Source organism: Falco cherrug, chromosome 15 (genome assembly GCF_023634085.1).
Source record: "Falco cherrug isolate bFalChe1 chromosome 15, bFalChe1.pri, whole genome shotgun sequence".
NCBI classification, from domain to species: Eukaryota; Metazoa; Chordata; class Aves; order Falconiformes; family Falconidae; genus Falco; species Falco cherrug.
The window spans coordinates 15,650,666-15,659,217 of record NC_073711.1 but is presented as its reverse complement, the minus strand read 5'-3'; the positions used below and the strand labels follow the sequence as shown (position 1 = coordinate 15,659,217).

General features: G+C 43.0%; 1 long non-coding RNA gene across 1 annotated transcript; it reads right to left on the bottom strand.

The window, feature by feature from the left end:
• Positions 1–528: 528 nt before the first annotated feature.
• On the bottom strand, positions 529–8,551 carry LOC106630954 (uncharacterized). Its single transcript, XR_008735264.1, has 2 exons — positions 8,375–8,551; positions 529–1,324 (listed from the first exon to the last, which is right to left on the bottom strand). It is a non-coding gene; the product is annotated as an uncharacterized LOC106630954 (long non-coding RNA).
• Position 8,552: the final 1 nt, after the last annotated feature.

Here is an 8,552-nt window from a genome sequence, read left to right as displayed (position 1 = left end):
TATAATTTCAGTGGTATTAGTTTATTGACTTTTATGCTAATATAATCCACAGTATCCCAAATGTACACTGTTTCTCTTAGTCACAAATTTCTTGTGAGTGTAATAAGACTCCGGTGAATTTATCAGTATTACTACAAAAAGTACAAAGAAACTAACAATAAGAATACACCAAGTGCAGTATCTATGTTGTCTACACCGAACTGTGCTGTTAGCATTGTACTGGGGAAAGGAGCAACCCAAAGGCTGCAATAGGCCAGAAGTTTTACGAGGATCCGTGCTTCACGTACGCTGGAAACACCTTTCCCATCAAAATCCCACTTTTACTATAATTAAATGCTTCAAGCAATCAGTAATTTTGTCAAAATTTCATTTTAAGGGGAAAGGAAAAATTCTGAGAGCATCTGGTGTCTTGTTTCAATGTCTTCCCTTCAAAATAATTTTACTCTGTCATGTAGCATGGTGCCTATAAATACGGTGTATACCATACTCTAGTGCAATATATTCTAAATTAAAACAGACATTTCAATTTATCCATCATGCCTTTATTTTCTGAATGCTGCAATTTTACCCTAAATAACAAATTAAACTTCACAAAACCAGTGAAAAAGATCTTTCCTTCCAGCATTCATCATGGACTTTCCTGGTTTTTTCCATTCCTCTCTGGAGCAAGGTGGGTGCAGTCCTGCAAGGAGAACATGGCAGGAAGGCTGCTTTGGGGGCTCACTATCCATGAAGAGATTTGCAGCTCAGGCTCACGTCACCTCGCTCTCCCCACGCTCGCTCCCAAGCTGGCGCGCTGGTGTCTTGCTGGGCTGCGCTCATCGGGCAGAGCTGAGGAGGAGGTGAAAAGCAGCATGTGGAAATGCAGTGGGAAGCCGAAGCAGGCCGTGCCGATTGCAGCGGGAGAGCTTGCGACGGCCGCAGCATTGCGATGGCACAGCGGGCAGTTCCCACAGCAACCCGCTGCTCCCTGGCTCCTCTGCACAGGCAGCGCTGAGCTGGCAGAGCCTTGCTCTGAGCATGTCAGACAGTTTTGAAAGAAAGGTTACAAACTTCAAACAGACAGAGATTATGCTCCAGCAGGGCTGTAGCTAGGTATAATTCAGCGAACCTCTGCCACCCCCCACAAAAGACCCACCACCGCTGAGCTGAGCCATCCCGTCGGCTGCACTCAGGCTGCGTAGGCACTGCAGGTCTGCCACTGAACCCCAGGTTACACAGCATTCTCCTGCCAGTCCCAGAGGACGTGTGGGAGCTATCCTTGTCCCCTCTGACATTTTCCTGAGTTTCAAAAGGGTGGTTCATCTGATAGTTGGTCATCACACTGAAAAAAAGGAAATTAATTTTAAATAAATTTCGTAATGTTTGCATTTCAGAATAAATGTAAATTTGCACCAGAACAAAAAGCAATGTGGAATAAGGCTTTCAAATGTGTTGGTACAAGCTTGCACATGAGGCAGTCACAGATGATTGATATGATGACTGATACTATAATTTAGCTTTTTATGCAGTTTAAATGAGCATTCAATTCTGTACCCTTTAATCACAAAGTGGCATTTCATCTCATGAGTAGCCAGCTGTAGTTCGATAAAAGAAAGGCTACCCAACAGGAACAGGCAAAGTAGGCTGAGGCCTCAAAAAAACCCCAGATCAAAAACGTTATTTGAAAAATGAAATATTAATATGGGCAAGGCTTCCAACTAAATGTTTCCTTTGGTATTTGCTCAAGTGAATGTTATACCTCTAGTGGCAGTAGAAGTGAATTACTTAGCATAATGGCTATGGAAAATTCAGACTACAGTTAAATAGTTTCTACATCTTGGATATAGGTATGTACATACAAAAATGTATGTCATTTTTGAAAAATGAAATCTTAAATCCCCATGTTGGTAATTCACCTTCTCAGAGCCTGAAAGTCGAGCAAGAGACATAAGCAGGCCTTTCCAAGTTAAATACTGTAATTTGTCCAAATAAAATGACAGAATGCAGGCTCACACCCAGTATTCGGATGCGGCCATGGCTTCTGCTGAAGTTACCAGATATGTCCATTACCTCAAAGGAAAGTTTGTTATAAAAATGCTAATGCACAACTCGTCCCTGCAGGCACAGGGGAAGGCAAACTGCATGCTACAGCTGCAGAGGAGACACACTGCTCTGGAGAGGGAGGCACATGGCAAGACTGGTTTAGGCTGCGACAGTTGCGGAGTCTGTCTGTGGACAAGTATCTCCTCCCAAATCCAGCTGTGTTGACAGCAGAGTCCTCCCCCAGTGTGCCCAGAGGCTGCTGAGCATTGCCCTGCAATAGGTTACCGCCCCTCTGATCTGGATTTACTTGTTTGAACACTCCCTAACCTATTTCACTGAAAATCAGCTGGGCCAGCAAACTCTTATTACTTAAAATGTTAGGCCAGGGTTGCAGACACGTTTTCTTCCCTGCAAAGCAAGCTCCAGCTATTTCTATTCCCCCGATCTTTAGCTACACTTCGGCTCTGCACCCCCCACCCCATTGGTCTATGCACTATTTTATCTATTTTTATAAACCAAATTTGTTGGGGTTTGGGTTTTTTTAAGTTGGATTCCCCCATGCGTCTGATTCACTTAACTAAATGTTATGGTCTGTGCCAACCAACAACAGAGGAGATGGCATGGGGCTGGAAAAAATGGCCAGGAGGTCCCTATATCACATTTGTCTTCAGGATAGAGGTCTGCAGGAATCCATGGTCTGATACTTCCTAATCCCCCTCTGAATTTGGCTTTTGGTAAACTACATGACTCGAGACATTTTACAGTCGTCTCATCAACGATCTCAATCTCTTGTTAATGTCATACTCTCCAGATCCACCAGACTCAGTAGGATCTCTACAATCAAAGTTGTTTTTTTTTTTTTAGTCTGGGCCTTCATTTAAGTAATTCGGGATGTGGCTGTTGCCAAGTTGTACCGTCCCATACACAGTTCAGAATATGCCCAAGGCATGTTGCTTCTAATGCCTTGAGTCAAAGGTCACATAATACCAGATGGAGAAATAAACTCTAACCTCTAATTTGAGTGTGTGCAATTCAAGCGCAAGTAGGATCTGTGCTGACAGTGTCCTCTTCAAGTCAGTGCACGTATATTATCTGCACTGTAAACTTCTCAGTCGTTGGTGGCAGCAAAGCCCAAATCCAGACGTTTTTTGAATTTCCAGGTCAGAGATCAACTCCAGCGTGCTCACCTCCCAGATCTCTATTCTGCAGTGTGTCTGCAACATACCAAAGGCTGCACGAACTAAGCATGAGACCATCTGCTTAGCAGCAACAACAGCTTCTTGGTTTTGACTCCCAGCCTTTTTAAATCCCTTGTCTTTGTCCTGCTGACCATTATAAGGAACGAGTTCAGCAGGAAGGACAAGTGGTTTCCAGAGTAATTCCCAGAAGAACTCCATGAGGGAGCCTGGAGCACGCCTTGGTGCCATGCTCAAGAAACAGAGCGTGCAATGTGGAGGGCCCTTCAGAGAGGGCCAGGATCAGAAAGAGAAGGACAAATGGTGCTTGTGGTCAGCTTTTAAAGACAAATCTAAATATCAGGGCAGGTATTTGCTAACACGATAGCAAAGCCATCAGTGAGGCTGCCCTGCCTCCCTCTGTACAGCTGCACAAAGACTTAATACATTGCACACGTAGAATGCTTGAGCAGCAGAGGTGCAAAATGGATTGTATTAAGTGAAGCTTTTAATAAGATTTTGATAACAGTGATTTTTATGTTAATCTCTAAAGAATTTGCTTTTGTAACATTTAACTGATAAGCATATAATCTAGTTTTAATTTAATCTCTGCAGGTGTTTCCCAATAGTAAATGTTAAAATTTTATTGCTTCCTTAGGCAGTAATAATAGGGAAAAATCTGTAAGGTTCCTAGCGTCCATTTGTATGCAGATAGCATCATATTTTATAATGGCTGTAAATCTGACAGGATAGCCTCTTACTTTTGAGATGACATTATAAATACGTGTCAACACTGAAGTAAACATTCAGAAGGAAAATGAAATAGAGATGTTATTAGAGGTCTAATGAAACAACCATAACTGCTTATTTATAAGAGATGTATATGCACATCCTTGAAAGAAGTAGAGCCCATGCTGGGTTTGCAGGTTTCCGATGAGCAGGACAATGGAGATTCTCAGCAGGGTCCTACAGACGATGCAGAAATAGATCCTACACTTCATAAAGACGATGACTGTCGATAAAACTCTAAATGTTTGCTCCCTCTGAGGTTTCTAAATGATTATAAATACCATGGTATGTCTAAGACTCAATTATGGCTTCTTTCATACAGCTTCACAGAGCAAAGCATAGGTCAGGAACTCCCACACGAAGAACCATGCGACACCCAGTACAAGGAACTGAACGCTGATACCTGTCTGAAGTATAAAGCATACTTTGGGCAAAATTCACTCAGCACAAGGCCCGAGAGGGACTTGAATGATCACTTAGATCTTACATCGGCCTTATTCTCAAGAATGAGCATGCATGAAACCTGCCCTTGTTTTACATTCAGTGTTTTAAAGACAGCTACAATTTAGGCTGTATTTTCGCCAAATCATTTTATCTGTTCTGCAGCAAATATGTCACTCTGGCATGCTGTGCTCACCGTGTCCATAGGTACATCTCAGGGACCCATCAGCACGGGCAGAGAGATAAGCTAAAGGACTTCTAAGGTGGAACTGGCTTGCCTCCAGCCATTGTGGAACATGGGCAGAGAGAGCTTTGAGCTGTCTTTACTCTCCTGTATAGGCATGCCCTGAAAGGGATTACACTTTAACAGAGGTCTAGGTATTTCCTCAACAGTGCTTAGATATGTGGCTCCCAAGGTCCACATTATTAGTCATAAAAACAAAGTCTAACCTCTGACACAAAAAACTGCATGCTAGTACATTTAAGTCCCTAGTGACACAAAATGGGAATACAGCATGCTGCCATTTGCAGGGGGGGAGGAATCTGAAAAGCTGCCATATAAGCAAGCAAAAAAAACCCCAACCAAACCTTACCGGTGAATTAAAGTTACTAGAACAGCTTGGACTATTTAGGCTGGGCAATTCTTGCTTCTGTTACAAGTCAGAATATGTATGCTGCTTTAAGGTGGCAGTTTGAAAGCAGTATTTTGTTTCTTTTGATAGTCTCTTAAAGTGAAAAAAAGATCTTTTATTATGAGGGTTTTATAAATAGGTATTAATTAGAAAGAAAACTCAGTTTTCTACAGAAAGACAAGACAAAACCAACACAACACGGGCGTGAATAGAAATGCAGATACCTCACTTCATTTCCTGAGTTACTTCAAAGTCAAAGAGGATCTGCCATGTTGTGCCATGGAGAAGGCAACCGTCAAGAAAAACAAAATATCCTAATAAGAGTATTGCCTATTAAGGATTAAATGCATTAAGAGCTATAGGTTAGATTCAGATATATAAAATGTTTAGGTCTCTCCTGTCTGCACACTAGTTCTTTTCCTGTCAGAGTTTGTAAAAATACAATTTATTTTGTGTATAAAGAATCTGAGGATTCTTTAAAGGAGACCCCCTCATAAAGTGTTTGCAGTCAGCCTCTCCAGCTGCACAACTATCACACATGTGCCAATGTTACAGGCACACTGGGCTAGTGGTGACCACAGAACCCAAGTGCTGTACCCTCTGTACCTAAACACTACACAATCTCCTTAAGCCATGGCAGACAAAGTGGAACTTTTTGCTAATCAGGTGTGAAAATTACAGGAATCAGGCATAATGCTGTGTTTCTCACAACTTAAGAAAGTCTCCTCCATGATAAATGAGTTGAGAATCTCCCATATGAAGTATTTAAACAGATGGATAATCACCACAGCAACCAAAACCGACATAGTCATTCAGGAGCATTCTGTATCTACAGACTCCAGTCTCACGTTTCATGCTGCAAGGAGGCAGTATTTGATGTAACCGAAGACTAACCAATGCTTTTACGTAGCTTGCAGTGGTTTCTAAGGTAGGTAAAAAAGCAGAGGACCAAACATTAGCTACAGGAACAGAACTTTTTTACACCTCAGGTCCTACTTAAAGTGACCTCACAAACTTGTCGCAGATTCTCTACTGCATCGTCTATTTCTACTCCTTAGCATCTGTATTTCAGATTTCTTCATCCACATTTTCTCCTCCCGTCTTTTCTCTGCTCTAACAGCATCGTAACAAGGACTGCAACCTCAATCTGCCTCTGATCCTAGAAATCATTAATTATTTGGGCGAAATAAAGTAGCCCAACCAGGAGAAAGCAAAAGAAACAATAACCTAATGATAAAGGAGAAAACTTCCCACAGATCTGAGATACTACTAGTTACTGCCACCCATGGCAGTAGTCTCCATCTCCCACGTTGCAGATGAGCAGTCTACCCACAGTACACGGCATATGGACACACTCATACACATCCTCTCAACGATTTTTTTCATCCACCTAAAGCACCGAGCCTTGCTGGCATGGCAGTGAGAAGGGCAGTAGGTCTGTGCCAGGCCAGGCTTTGGGCATGCCCCAAAACCAAAAATCTCGGCACCAGTGAGTTTATCAAGCAGCTCTGTAATATTTTCACATACGTCAGTACTGGTTAAATAGTGATGGCATATATGTAACTTTAGTAGTGTCTGGGATGGGGCATAAATCTCTCTCAAGGGCACATTATTGCACAATTGTCAGTGATGTGGGGTTTGTGCTCTCTGAAGCATCAGGCACTAGCAACAAGAACAGAAGAACACTGACTCCTACTTGTATGCACACAAACTTTAACATTTAATTGGAGTTAACACAGGGCTTTTAAAATAACAAAATAACCTAAAACCAAGCTTCAGCAATAGGTAAGAGGAGACTGGCATGATTTCTGATTTTCAATAGGTGGCCAGTGGATGCAAACATTATTAAATGTGTGATAGATAAACCAAAGTTGAATCCTGGTAAATTTATAAAGGGAGACCTAAAACTTGTTTTCAGAGATTCTGAACTTTCTTTGTAAATGAGCTGGGTGAATTGGAAACCATCAGCTTAGCTAATTAACGTGCTTCTAAGTCTAGCCATTTTAAATTATGTTTTTTCTAATTTGATCATTCTGTTTATACAAATTTGAGTATCTCTGAAGCATGTTTATGTCTGCTGCTTCTCCCGAGACAGGTTTGCAAAATCAGCAACACCCTGCATTTGATTAATACTCAGTAAAAACAATAATCTTCTGAATGTATCCTGAAGGCTGATGTCTGATAAGTCTGTTTAAAACCAAGAATTCCAGTTTATTTATAAACATGTTAAACCCCATAAGCTGATTGACACTTGTCAAGAAACAAAATATTTTGCGTTTTCACTGCATGCATCTGCAGAAATTCTGACGAGATTGTTATTTCTATATATAACAATTTAACTGTAATATTATGTGATTTGTGGCTGTAAGACTGAAACTTAATAAACTATTAGCAACTACTAGATCTGCAGAAGTTTTTTTTCCTGATCTACTATCAGGAAAAAGGTGAGCACTAACACATCTTGGCTAAAGTGCAAAATGGGTATTTTTTTTATTATTTAACATCTTACATTATTTTAAACAGACAAAATACATAACTTCCTGTCCTGGATTGTTTCATTATTTGTTTCACGATGTTATTGTGAAATACTAATGGCTGTTGTGTTTATTTCACCACTGAAGTGTGTTCATTTCACTGGTGGGTAAAGCCTGGTAAAGGGTCAAAGATTTTGCAATCCTGCTGACTGGATGGCTTAATATAAACCTTAATTATTCACCCAACATACAACAAAAGTCTTTTGCTGCATTAATAATCGGAAAGTTGCAGATGATCTTAGGTGACCATTACGCTGCTGCGTGTTTTTTAGATTATACAGGGCTTAAAAGCCCAAGCGAGGAAAAAGCCCAGCTCAAGGTGACAGGGGATATGCATAAAATGGGCTGAAGCCCAGTTTAACAAAAACACACCAGTAAGAAGACTACAGAAGAAAGGTAACAGAAAGAGGAACAGTTTAGAGACAACATGCCCCATTTAAGCTGTTCTGCTGTACGATCAGAGCATCACAAACACACGTCCCCCTTGTTTTATCCTGCGCTGAGGCTGACCCCCGCCGGGGGACGGGCAAGGGGCCGGGGAGCCCGCAGGCCAGGACCCACGGCAGCCCCACGGCCAGCGAGAGCGAAGAGCGGCCGGGAACCCTGAGGGAAGGGGCCAGCCCTCAGAAACCACTGGATGAGGGAAATTATTCCTAAAAGACACCGTCCCGCGCGACAGGCGCGCCGGGCCGGTTGCAGACCCCCCCACTTCCCGCCGCGGGGCCTCCCCTCGCTCTGCGGCCGGGGCAGCGCAGCGCAGCCCAGCCCGGCTGCTCACCCCTTCCCCGCGGCGCCGGGGCTCCCCGGAACGGCGGCGTGGCACGGCCCCAGACCGTGCTACCGGTTGGGGATGGAAGCAGCCGAGAAACGAGGCCCCGCCGCCAAGGGCAGCACCAGGCCCTGAGCACCGCCCGCCCAGGCTGGCATGGCGGCGGCAGGGAGGGGGCAGTGACGGT